Raw genomic sequence first — 12976 nt, 5'->3', positions numbered from 1 at the left:
CTCTAGCTTTCACATAGATGTGATTAGAGTTTTGCCTAAGTGAGCCTGCCACGCCCCTTCCGTGGACGATCTCGCGATATTTTCTATAATAAATTTTTTTTTTTTTTTTTTTTTTTTTTTTTAAATCCCCCGACTCCGCCATAGACATGTACCGAACTGTTGAGAATGAAGTGTCTCTACTTTTCTGCCTACAATATGTAAAGTAGCTAACTTTCACAAGGAAGCCGCGAGGATTGTAAAAACAAGAGTTGTTGTTATATTGATACAAGCAGAAACCTACTATCTCCAGTGATCCCGACCCAACTGAATGCAAAACAGTTGAGAAACCATGGAGAAGGAATGCCGAGCATGTCCTCCAAACGTTTTCACTGCACACTCGTGTTACATCTGCAGAAATGTTTTCACTGATGCCAACGTTTGTGTTGGACAAAGCCACATGTGGCTGGTGAGTGTCAGAAGAGGAAAGACTGTTTCCCAAATCCAACCAACCTTCAGACTCTTTAACACTTATGCTTAGCAATATCAACAGCTTGTCCTGGCGTCAATCTGACTAAAGCTCTTTTGCTCCATTAGCCTTTACGTAGTAACAAAGCTGCCCGTTTAGAAAGTTTCCGAATCTGAACAGGTTAAAAATAAATGGATTCTCCCTTTCTAAACCTTATTAGGGTGTTTAACAAGGACCCAATCATTCTCCTTGAATTCTACACATTTCACACCATGTGTGGCATCATAATACCTTTTGTGTTTATTCTGCGCAACATCAACTTTCTGTTTTACCCACCTGACAATGTCACAATGAAAACTTTTATTCTTGGGCATTGTGTCTCTCACCTAATCTGGACACATTTCCGAATTGGGTTCTCTTTTCCTTAGCAATAAAAAGGGTGAAACACTTGGGGTAGAATGTAGTGTTGTGTGATAAGCACATAATTTTGGTCTCAAGAAAATTTCCACTGGCCAATGCTGATTGCACACCCTCTTTTAAAAACTTGCCTCTTTCTACCTGACCATTAGAGTTTGGTGAGTAAAGAGACACCTTGAGATGCCTAATGGGATGTTTTTGCATAAATTCATTCATGCGTGTTCAGTCCCACCAGGAGAAATAATTACGCGCGGAGACAGGATGCATGAGTAAGTGATTCTTCATTCTTGTTCCTCTCCTGCCCCGTTTCTGACTGCCACTTACCCCCGCGGCTCCTCCCTTTCCTCCCTCTAGCTATGCCTGACTCCAGGACAATCGGAAGACAGGAATAACAATGTGACATCTCCCCTTTTTGTATTTTGAATGTTCAATGTCTCTTTCAGAGTTGTTCAATTAGTCGGATGGGCATTCGAGTATTCCGTAGCGGTCGGCTGGGTCGTAATTGACTGTGATGATGTTCTCTTCTCAGATCATGGGTCTCTGAAATCCGTATGGGTTCTTTGTGATTGTTCTCTTCTTGACTTGACACGTCTGTGTCCCAGTCAGGCTTCTGAGTCCTAGTGTAGGCTGTCGGGTTGCATCTTTTGAAATGTGACACGTTTCTGATTGTTCTTTTGCTTCCAGACTCAGCTGTGATCATAGTTCCTTTCCTTCTTGTTACTTGTAGCAGGTGATCATGGTAACGGCTATCTGCCTTGGATTTCCTTTCTCGTCTCACCAGCACCCAGTCTCCTTCTCGGATATCAGATGTCTTGGCGTGTCTGCATTGGTCTGCATATTCCTTCATTTTCACCTTCTTGGTCCGATCCAACTCGACCAATGTCTTGTGGTCTGACGTTGTGATTCTGGACTGCGTGACGGCGTCTGTGGTTGGTATCCTGGTGCGAGGGGTCCGGCCGAGCATCAGAGTGGCAGGACATTGGTTTGTGGTGCTTTGTGGCATGGTCCTGTATGCCCACAGTACTTCATTTAGTGCTGGTTGAATATCACGGTGAGTTAGTGTTGGACCTGGGGTTACCAGTCCACATAGGATAGCCTGACACAGAGTAAGAACAGCTAATTTCCAAAGGCAATTGTGTTGTGCTTACATTACTCACTCACAGCAACCTGGCGCTATACCACTAAAAATAACGACACTACACCAATTTGGGAAAATACGTGCTGTTTTATAAAATTCTCTTCGTAGGTTCTCTTAGTTTCTTAGCAATGTCTAGTTTTTGGTTCATAAAATAACTCTGCAATTGTTGCTTAGCACATTCCCTTTAACTTCCAGAACTGTTAAGATTCCATTATCGCATCCTGTTTCAGAACCTTATTCACTTTTAACATTAATTCAGTTATTCCTTCAATTGCTTTTAAATTTTGTCTCAAATTACTACTTATCTGTGGGTACACACCCACTTCAGTTTAGAAGAGCAGAAACAAACATTCTTAAGCCCTGTGGAACATTTGCCACCTCCCATATATTATGAATAGAGATTTCATTGACAAAAACGACCTGGTTTTACCCCTGAGCAGATGTATTTATACATTAAACTCCAGCAACAATACACATTGATGCGCAGCCCCTGTGAAGCTCTAACCACAGGACTACTTGAGAAAGCGCCCGCATTTACATTGCGAATTACAGCTCACTTGCCCCAGGATGACCGTCTTTTCCCGTCCAGGCTCCCCATGTCTAGTTTTAAGTTTCCTTTTGGTTTTCACAAAGGGGGTTCCTTCACTGTTTTCCAAGGTGATATCTCCGCTTTATTATCCTTCCCCAGCCCCCCAGTTCCCAGCTTACTTGCTGTGACTTGTCTCGAGTTCAATGTTCTGGGGCAGCCGGCAAGCTACAATCGAAGCGCTCACCTCCCTTTCCCAGCAAGGCCGTTTCACCGGAAAGGGCCTGCGCGGGGAGAGAGACGCTTCCTTCACTCCACGCTGCGGAGTTCTCCTCAAGCCTCCAATGCGCCTGCTCCTCACCGTAGAGCAGCCGCGGGGTAATGAGGCTGCTCAGTAGAGGCGCATCTGAGGCTCGACGCCGCCCCCTCATAGCAAACCTTCGGGATCTCCACTGGGCCTGCGCCGCGGAGGGAACACTTCTTGTCAGCGCCTCACTTCAGCGAAGCCTCGGTTGTCACCGGCAACCAACCCGCTACCATACCAGTTCTCACTCTTCTCCACCGGTCAGAATTTCCTCACCCTCTATCAACTATCTCCTCCTGTGGGGCCCCCAGAATGCTGCGTGACACGCTACCCCCTCACTTATGATCCAGCCAACTCTCCGCAGTTCCGCGAAGGCGTCAGGACCACAGGCAGCGTTTTACCTCACCGCAGGTCAGTCGGGGCAGGCTGCCCGGGTTGTCGTTCCCTATGGATTCTATCACTGGGATGGACCCAGGGAGATGTTGGGGGTTTGGTTTCTTGGACAGCCCACCGGTCAGTTCACACTCCTGCAGGCCAACGATGTAGATGGTATTAAGTGGATTGGGCCTCACAGTTGCTCTGCTCAAGTGTGAAGAGGTTAGGTTAAATTCTCCTTCCTTGTTATTTTAACAACAACAGGACAAAGTCAAGGTGGATGCGCGGCAGGGTCAGGTCTCGAAGTAGGGGGCAGGATCAGCGGAAGGGAAGCCACCCCTGGGAGTAATCAACCCTGAGCGCCCTATCCCTCTGATACCTCAGCCTGAACTCCAATTAGCTTCTGGTCACTTCTAAAATGGCCGCCCTGGTTCGGACCCTTATATAGGCTGGCCTAAGGCTACCAGAACCAGCTGGAAGGTTCTAGAGTTTCCCTATACTGTCCTACGGGTCCCTTTCCTGAGGTATTCAGTTGTGGCAGTTACCAGCCACCATTTTGTGTGACTAAATTTTCACCATAATAAGGGACACCTAGGCCTTAAAAATTATAGGGACAAGGAAGCACCTAACCCCTAGGACAACACCCAAAAATTTCCAGTGAACATAAAAATGAAAAATACTAGTAGGCAAAAAGGGGCAAAATAAATAATTAATAGGAAGGGACCACCCGAAGGGCTGACAGGTCTAACACGCGTCCCCCCCCAGCTGAAAGTGGGGAGAGCTACCCAACCCCTTGGGAGTTCTCATCACTAAGGCGGAAATACCTAGAGAGACCGTCTGCATTGGCGTGGTCCACTCCGGGCCGATGTTCCACCCGGAAGTCCATTCCCTGTAGGGAGATAGACCATCTCAACAACTTGGGATTTTCTCCCTTCATTTGCATCAGCCAACAAAGGGGGCGATGGTCAGTCTGAACCAGGCAGTGCGAGCCAAACAGGTATGGTCGCAACTTCTTCAGAGCCCATACCACCGCAAAGGCTTCCCGCTCAATTGCACTCCACTTCTGTTCCCGGGGGAGCAGTCTTCTGGACAGAAAGACTACAGGTTGATCCAGACCCTCTTCATTGAGTTGCGATAACACTGCCACAATGCCATGTTCTGATGCGTCTGTCTGGACAACGAATTCCTTAGAAAAATCAGGAGCTCTTAGGACTGGAGCTGCACACATTGCTTGTTTTAAGGCGTCAAAGGCCTGCTGACAAGCTTCTGTCCAGACTACCCGTCAAGGTTGCTTCTTGGAAGTGAGTTCAGTTAAGGGTGCCACAATTGTGCCATACCCTTTCACAAAGCTACTGTAGTAACCTGTGCGGCCCAGGAAAGCTCGGACCTCGGTTTGGGTCTTGGGGGGCTCCCAGGCCATGATAGCCTCAATCTTCGCCTGGAGGGGCTGCACTGTTCCCCTGCCCACCAAGTGGCCTAGGTACACAACCGACCCCTGCCCGATCTGACATTTACTGGCCTTGATTGTCAAGCCAGCCTGTTTCAGGGCCTGGAGAACAGCTTGTAGGTGACACAAATGGTCCTCCCTACTGCTGCTGAAGACGGCAATGTCATCCAGATAAGCAGCGGAGAAGGCCTCCATCCCAGAGAGGACCTGGTTCACCAGCCGCTGAAAGGTGGCAGGAGCGTTCTTGAGCCCATAGGGCATTACACAGAACTGGTAGTGGCCCTCAGGCGTGGAGAAGGCTGACCTTTCCTTTGCTCCATCTGTAAGGGAGATCTGCCAGTACCCTGAAGTGAGGTCAAAGGTACTCAAGTATTGGGCAGCTCCCAGCCGGTCAATGAGTTCATCCGCCCTAGGGATCGGATGGGCATCAGTTTTGGTTACTGAATTCAGTCCCCGGTAATCCACACAGAACCTTAGTTCTGGAGTGGTGCCGGGTGGGGCAGCTTTTGGTACCAGAACCACCGGACTGGACCAGGGGCTACTCGAAAGTTTAATTACTCCTAGCTCCAGCATTTTAGTGACTTCACTGTGGATGCTGGCCTTCACCTTATCTGACCGCCGGTAGGTCTTAGACTTCACTGGTGGGCTGTCTCCTGTGTCCACATCGTGGGTACACAGGTGGGTCTTTCCCGGGATAAGGGAGAACAGCGAGGAGTACTGCTCCAGGACCTGGCGGCAGTCCTCCCGCTGTTCAGGAGTTAGGGATGGGGAGAGAATCACTCCCTCCACCGACCCATCCTTTTCCTGAGACGAAAATAGATCAGGGAGAGGTTCACTTTCCTCTTCCTCTGCTCCATCAGTCACCATCATCAAGATGACCTCGGGCCTCTCATGGTGGGGTTTGAGGCGATTAGCATGGAGCACCCGCAGGGGCTGCCGGGGGGTCTTAAGATCCACTAAGTAAGTGGCCTTACCCTTCTTCTTAATCACCTCAAAGGGGCCTGTCCAGCGATCCTGGAGGGCACTCAGCTCTCCAGGTTCCATCACCCACACTTTTTGGCCAGGCACCAATTCCACAGGGTGAGTATTGTGGTCATACCACTCCTTCATCACTGCTTGGCTGGCTTCCAAGTTGTCAGAAGCTTGCTTCCACAACTTAGCCATTTGGCTCCGGAAGGCCAGCATATAGCTCACCACATCCTGGGGAAGCTTCCTGGGAGTCTTTTCCCATCCGTCCTTCACCAGGCTGAGAGGTCCACGCACAGGGTGCCCATACAGACGTTCGAAGGGACTAAAGCCCACTCCCTTCTGTGTCACTTCCCTGTAGGAAAACAACAGACAGGGTAGGAGGACGTCCCATTTCCTCCGCAGGCTCTCAGGCAGACTTCTGATCATGCCTTTCACGGTTTTGTTGAACCTTTCCACTAGACCATTGGTCTGTGGGTGGTAAGGAGTGGTGAACCGGTAGGTAACCCCACACTCCTTCCACAAAGGCCGCATGTAAGCTGACATGAAGTCTGTCCCCCTGTCGGACACAACTTCCTTGGGGAAACCCACTCGGGTAAAGATCCCCATCAGGGCCCTCGCCACAGCAGGTGCAGTAATAGTCCTCAGAGGAATCTCCTCTGGGTACCGTGTGGCGTGATCCACCAGAACCAGGATAAACCTGTGACGAGGGTGCTAACGACAGGAAGTGGTTCCAGGGCAGCTTTCAGCTTCACCCCTGTTTTCCCACTGGCTTGGCAAGACACACATGTCCGGCAGTAAGTGTCGGACGCCACCTTCATCTGAGGCCAATAAAAGTGGGGGACAAGCCGGGCAAAGGTCTTGTCCTGACCCAAGTGTCCTGCCAAGGGTATCTCATGAGCCAGTTCTAAAAGAAAGGCTCGGTAACGTTGAGGGACAACCAAGGCTCGTGACGAACCGTGAACTGGTGCCTTGGGTTCACTGTAGAGGAGTCCATCCTCCCAGTAAATGTGGTAGTTCCCCGTAACGTTACCTGCTGCCTGGGCTTTGGCCTGTCGCCTCAGTCCCTCAAGGGTAGGGCACTCCATCTGGCCCTTACAAAACTCCTCCCTGGTTGGCCCCCCCTCCACATGCCATTCGGTAGGGATTGGTAGGTTCCCCAGGGAGACAACATCCCCCTCCGCGGACTCCTGGTCCACCTCCGCAGGTGGCCTATCCTTCTCACGGGGCGTGGATGCCGAGGCAGGCTTCTCCTGTCCCCGAATCTTTCCCTTTCTGGCAGCTGGCTGTGCCTTTGTTCCAGGCTCCAGCCCAAGCGAGCTCCCCCTCCGGGAGCACAGGCCCAGTCAGGTGTAACCAGCATCTCAGAATGAGTCCGGTATTCCACCTCCTTCCAAGCATTGTGCTCCATATCATTCCCCAACAGACAATCAACTGGCACGGCAGGGCTTACGGCAACTCGAAGTAGACCTGCAACCCCTTCCCACTCAAATGGAACCTCGGCCACTGGGTAGTGGCCCATTCTGCCGTCAGCCATCATGGCGGGGTGGAGTACATGTGGAATCACCTGCTCTGGAGACACCAGATGACTTCTTACCATAGTCATACTGGCTCCTGTATCTCTCAGAGCTTCCCCTCTTTGGCCATTGATGGTGACCCACTGCCCATACTTAGTAGTATTTGAGGGCACCTGGATCTTAGGAACCATCTCCCGATCTCCCAGGGACACTAAGGTGACACCCGCCCACTCTCCCCCTTATTTAAGGGCAACTCCTCCCCGAGCACTACACTAGCTACTCCCGGGGCTTTTCCTCCAGTGGGAGGGGGTGGTCTCTTTGACCACATCTCCCTTATAGTGCCCAACTCCACCACACTCATAGCAGTGGACAACCCTTGGCTGCTGACTTTGGCCAGGATGAGGGTTTCTTGGCGGGTTAGCCTTGGGACTGTATCCTGTTCCTTTTCCCTGGAAACTGTTTTGGGGACCTTTTGAGAACTCCCTCTTTTTATCTCCCCCCTCTTTCTTCTGGGGAGCGCCCCGTCCAGCCCTTTGGGAATCTCTTCCAGTCCCCTTTGAGGACACCCGGGTACTAGCCCAGATGTCCGCCTTCTCAGTAAGCTTCCGGGGGCTGGTCAGCTTGCTGTCCACCAGGTGTTGTCGCAGCTCGGGAAAACATTTCTCGAGTAGGTGCTCCTTGAGGATAAGGTCATACAACCCCTCGTAGTCCCCCACTTCGCTGCCTTGCACCCAACCCTCTAGGGCCTTCTTTGGATAGTCTCGGAAATCCACCCAATTCTGTGTGCCTAGTTTGTGACTACTCCTAAACTTCTGTCGGTATTTTTCTGGAGTCAGCTCAAACTTTTTTATCAGCGCCACTTTCATGGTGGGGTAGTGGGTCTGCTCTCCTTGCTCTAGGGCCAAAAGTGTATCCCTACCTGCAGGAGTCATGTACTTATACAAGCCACCCTCCCAGTGTTTTTCCAATATCCCATGGGCTCTTAAGGAGACTTCATAGGCAGCCAGCCACTTTGCAATGTCATCCCCTGCGCTGTAGCTGGCGACTACGTCCATGGGCAAATAGGGTGTGGGTTCCCTGGTTAGGTCTTTGGATTCGCTGCCACCAATAGGAGTACTGGGAGCCCCTATTTGCAGGGCCTTGAGGTCTAACTCTCTGAGACTCAACTCGTGAGCCATCCTCTTTTCCTCCCTTTCCTTTTCCAACCTAGCTAGCTCCCACTTCAACTGTCTTTTCTCTCTCCGGTCAGCTGATTCGGCTTCGGTCAAGCTCCTTACAGAGACACTGCTGCCCTCCCTTGAAAGTGTCCTAGGACCTGTTAGTAGGTTCCACACTTCAGGTTGGTACAGTCCATCCACTCCAATGACAGTGTCCCGATCCCCCTCTTCCTCCTCCTCCTTCCCATCTGGGTGAGCTGCCATCCACGCTCTCAAGCTGGTTTGGAGTTCCCCCTTTTTAGCACCACGCTTGAAAAATACTCCCATACTTTGGCAAAATTTCTTGAGTTGGGCCACAGTGTAGGTCTCCAACTCTTCCAATTCAAATTCCATCTTGCCAACAGGGTCTCTATCAATCACTTGGAAGAAGACAAGAAAGGCCATAATTAAAAGCTACCTCCACCCACCACCAGGAGTAAATTTGGAAAAGCAAAAATTATTAATTAGGGAGTCCGCTAGGAGAAAACTCCAGGTGTAGGCCTGTGGTACACACTGTGTTACTACTAAGTGGATGTAAGCACAAGCTCCTATCCCACCGCTGAGCACCAATTATGTTGGACCTGGGGTTACCAGTCCACATAGGATAGCCTGGCACAGAGTAAGAACAGCTAATTTCCAAAGGCAATTGTGTTGTGCTTACATGACTCACTCACAGCAATCCGGCGCTATACCACTAAAAATAACGACACTACACCGATTTTGGAAAAATACGTGCTGTTTTATAAAATTCTCTTTGTAGGTTCTCTTAGTTTCTTAGCAATGTCTAGTTTTTGGTTCATAAAATAACTCTGCAATTGTTGGTTAGCACATTCCCTTTAACTTCCAGAACTGTTAAGATTCCATTATCGCATCCTGTTTCAGAACCTTATTCACTTTTAACATTAATTCAGTTATTCCTTCAATTGCTTTTAAATTTTGTCTCAAATTACTACTTATCTGTGGGTACACACCTACTTCAGTTTAGAAGAGCAGAAACAAACATTCTTAAGCCCTGTGGAAAATTTGCCACCTCCCACATATTATGAATAGAGATTTCATTGACAAAAACGACCTGGTTTTACCCCTGAGCAGATGTATTTATACATTAAACTCCAGCAACAATACACATTGATGCGCAGCCCCTGTGAAGCTCTAACCACAGGACTACTTGAGAAAGCACCCGCATTTACATTGCGAATTACAGCTCACTTGCCCCAGGATGACAGTCTTTTCCCGTCGAGGCTCCCCTGGTCTAGTTTTAAGTTTCCTTTTGGTTTTCATAAAGGGGGTTCCTTCACTGTTTTCCAAGGTGATATCTCCGCTTTATTATCCTTCCCCAGCCCCCAGCTTACTTGCTGTGACTTGTCTCGATTTCAATGTTCTGGGGCAGCCGGCAAGCTACAATCGAAGCGCTCACCTCCCTTTCCCAGCAAGGCCGTTTCACCTGAAAGGGCCTGCGCGGGGAGAGAGACGCTTTCTTCCCTCCACGCTGCGGAGTTCTCCTCAAGCCTCCAATGCGCCTGCTCCTCACCGTAGAGCAGCCGCGGGGTAATGAGGCTGCTCAGTAGAGGCGCGTCCGAGGCTCGACGCCGCCCCCTCATAGCAAACCTTCGGGATCTCCACTGGGCCTGCGCCGCGGAGGGAACACTTCCTGTCAGCGCCTCACTTCAGCGAAGCCTCGGTTGTCACCGGCAACCAACCCGCTACCATACCAGTTCTCACTCTTCTCCACCGGTCAGAATTTCCTCACCCTCTATCAACTATCTCCTCCTGTGGGGCCCCCAGAATGCTGCGTGACACGCTACCCCCTCACTTATGATCCAGCCAACTCTCCGCAGTTCCGCGAAGGCGTCAGGACCACAGGCAGCGTTTTACCTCACCGCAGGTCAGTCGGCGCAGGCTGCCCGGGTTGTCGTTCCCTATGGATTCTATCACTGGGATGGACCCAGGGAGATGTTGGGGGTTTGGTTTCTTGGACGGCCCACCGGTCAGTTCACACTGCTGCAGGCCAACGATGTAGATGGTATTAAGTGGATTGGGCCTCACAGTTGCTCTGCTCAAGTGTGAAGAGGTTAGGTTAAATTCTCCTTCCTTGTTATTTTAACAACAACAGGACAAAGTCAAGGTGGATGCACGGCAGGGTCAGGTCTCGAAGTAGGGGGCAGGATCAGCGGAAGGGAAGCCACCCCTGGGAGTAATCAACCCTGAGCGCCCTATCCCTCTGATACCTCAGCCTGAACTCCAATTAGCTTCTGGTCACTTCTAAAATGGCCGCCCTGGTTCGGACCCTTATATAGGCTGGCCTAAGGCTACCAGAACCAGCTGGAAGGTTCTAGAGTTTCCCTATACTGTCCTATGGGTCCCTTTCCTGAGGTATTCAGTTGTGGCAGTTACCAGCCACCATTTTGTGTGACTAAATTTTCACCATAATAAGGGACACCTAGGCCTTAAAAATTATAGGGACAAGGAAGCACCTAACCCCTAGGACAACACCCAAAAATTTCCAGTGAACATAAAAATGAAAAATACTAGTAGGCAAAAAGGGGCAAAATAAATAATTAATAGGAAGGGACCACCCGAAGGGCTGACAGGTCTAACACGCGTCCCCCCCAGCTGAAAGTGGGGAGAGCTACCCAACCCCTTGGGAGTTCTCATCGCTAAGGCGGAAATACCTAGAGAGACCGTCTGCATTGGCGTGGTCCATTCCGGGCCGATGTTCCACCCGGAAGTCCATTCCCTGTAGGGAGATAGACCATCTCAACAACTTGCGATTTTCTCCCTTCATTTGCATCAGCCAACAAAGGGGGCGATGGTCAGTCTGAACCAGGCAGTGCGAGCCAAGCAGGTATGGTCGCAACTTCTTCAGAGCCCATACCACCGCAAAGGCTTCCCGCTCAATTGCACTCCACTTCTGTTCCCGGGGGAGCAGTCTTCTGGACAGAAAGACTACAGGTTGATCCAGACCCTCTTCATTGAGTTGCGATAACACTGCCACAATGCCATGTTCTGATGCGTCTGTCTGGACAATGAATTCCTTAGAAAAATCAGGAGCTCTTAGGACTGGAGCTGCACACATTGCTTGTTTTAAGGCGTCAAAGGCCTGCTGACAAGCTTCTGTCCAGACTACCCGTCAAGGTTGCTTCTTGGAAGTGAGTTCAGTTAAGGGTGCCACAATTGTGCCATACCCTTTCACAAAGCTACTGTAGTAACCTGTGAGGCCCAGGAAAGCTCGGACCTCGGTTTGGGTCTTGGGGGGGCTCCCAGGCCATGATAGCCTAGATCTTCGCCTGGAGGGGCTGCACTGTTCCCCTGCCCACCAAGTGGCCTAGGTACACAACCGACCCCTGCCTGATCTGACATTTACTGGCCTTGATTGTCAAGCCAGCCTGTTTCAGGGCCTGGAGAACAGCTTGTAGGTGACACAAATGGTCCTCCCTACTGCTGCTGAAGACGGCAATGTCATCCAGATAAGCAGCGGAGAAGGCCTCCATCCCAGAGAGGACCTGGTTCACCAGCCGCTGAAAGGTGGCAGGAGCGTTCTTGAGCCCATAGGGCATTACACAGAACTGGTAGTGGCCCTCAGGCGTGGAGAAGGCTGACCTTTCCTTTGCTCCATCTGTAAGGGAGATCTGCCAGTACCCTGAAGTGAGGTCAAAGGTACTCAAGTATTGGGCAGCTCCCAGCCGGTCAATGAGTTCATCCGCCCTAGGGATCGGATGGGCATCAGTTTTGGTTACTGAATTCAGTCCCCGGTAATCCACACAGAACCTTAGTTCTGGAGTGGTGCCGGGTGGGGCAGCTTTTGGTACCAGAACCACCGGACTGGACCAGAGCTACTCGAAAGTTTAATTACTCCTAGCTCCAGCATTTTAGTGACTTCACTGTGGATGCTGGCCTTCACCTTATCTGACTGCCGGTAGGTCTTAGACTTCACTGGTGGGCTGTCTCCTGTGTCCACATCGTGGGTACACAGGTGGGTCTTTCCCGGGATAAGGGAGAACAGCGAGGAGTACTGCTCCAGGACCTGGCGGCAGTCCTCCCGCTGTTCAGGAGTTAGGGATGGGGAGAGAATCACTCCCTCCACCGACCCATCCTTTTCCTGAGACGAAAATAGATCAGGGAGAGGTTCACTTTCCTCTTCCTCTGCTCCATCAGTCACCATCATCAAGATGACCTCGGGCCTCTCATGGTGGGGTTTGAGGCGATTAGCATGGAGCACCCGCAGGGGCTGCCGGGGTGTCTTAAGATCCACTAAGTAAGTGGCCTTACCCTTCTTCTTAATCACCTCAAAGGGGCCTGTCCAGCGATCCTGGAGGGCACTCAGCTCTCCAGGTTCCATCACCCACACTTTTTGGCCAGGCATCAATTCCACAGGGTGAGTATTGTGGTCATACCACTCCTTCATCACTGCTTGGCTGGCTTCCAAGTTGTCAGAAGCTTGCTTCCACAACTTAGCCATTTGGCTCCGGAAGGCCGGCATATAGCTCACCACATCCTGGGGAAGCTTCCTGGGAGTCTTTTCCCATCCGTCCTTCACCAGGCTGAGAGGTCCACGCACAGGGTGCCCATACAGAAGTTCGAAGGGACTAAAGCCCACTCCCTTCTGTGGCACTTCCCTGTAGGAAAACAACAGACAGGGTAGGAG

Source organism: Lissotriton helveticus, chromosome 11 (genome assembly GCF_964261635.1).
Source record: "Lissotriton helveticus chromosome 11, aLisHel1.1, whole genome shotgun sequence".
Taxonomy (NCBI): Eukaryota; Metazoa; Chordata; class Amphibia; order Caudata; family Salamandridae; genus Lissotriton; species Lissotriton helveticus.
This window is presented reverse-complemented; position numbering follows the sequence as displayed.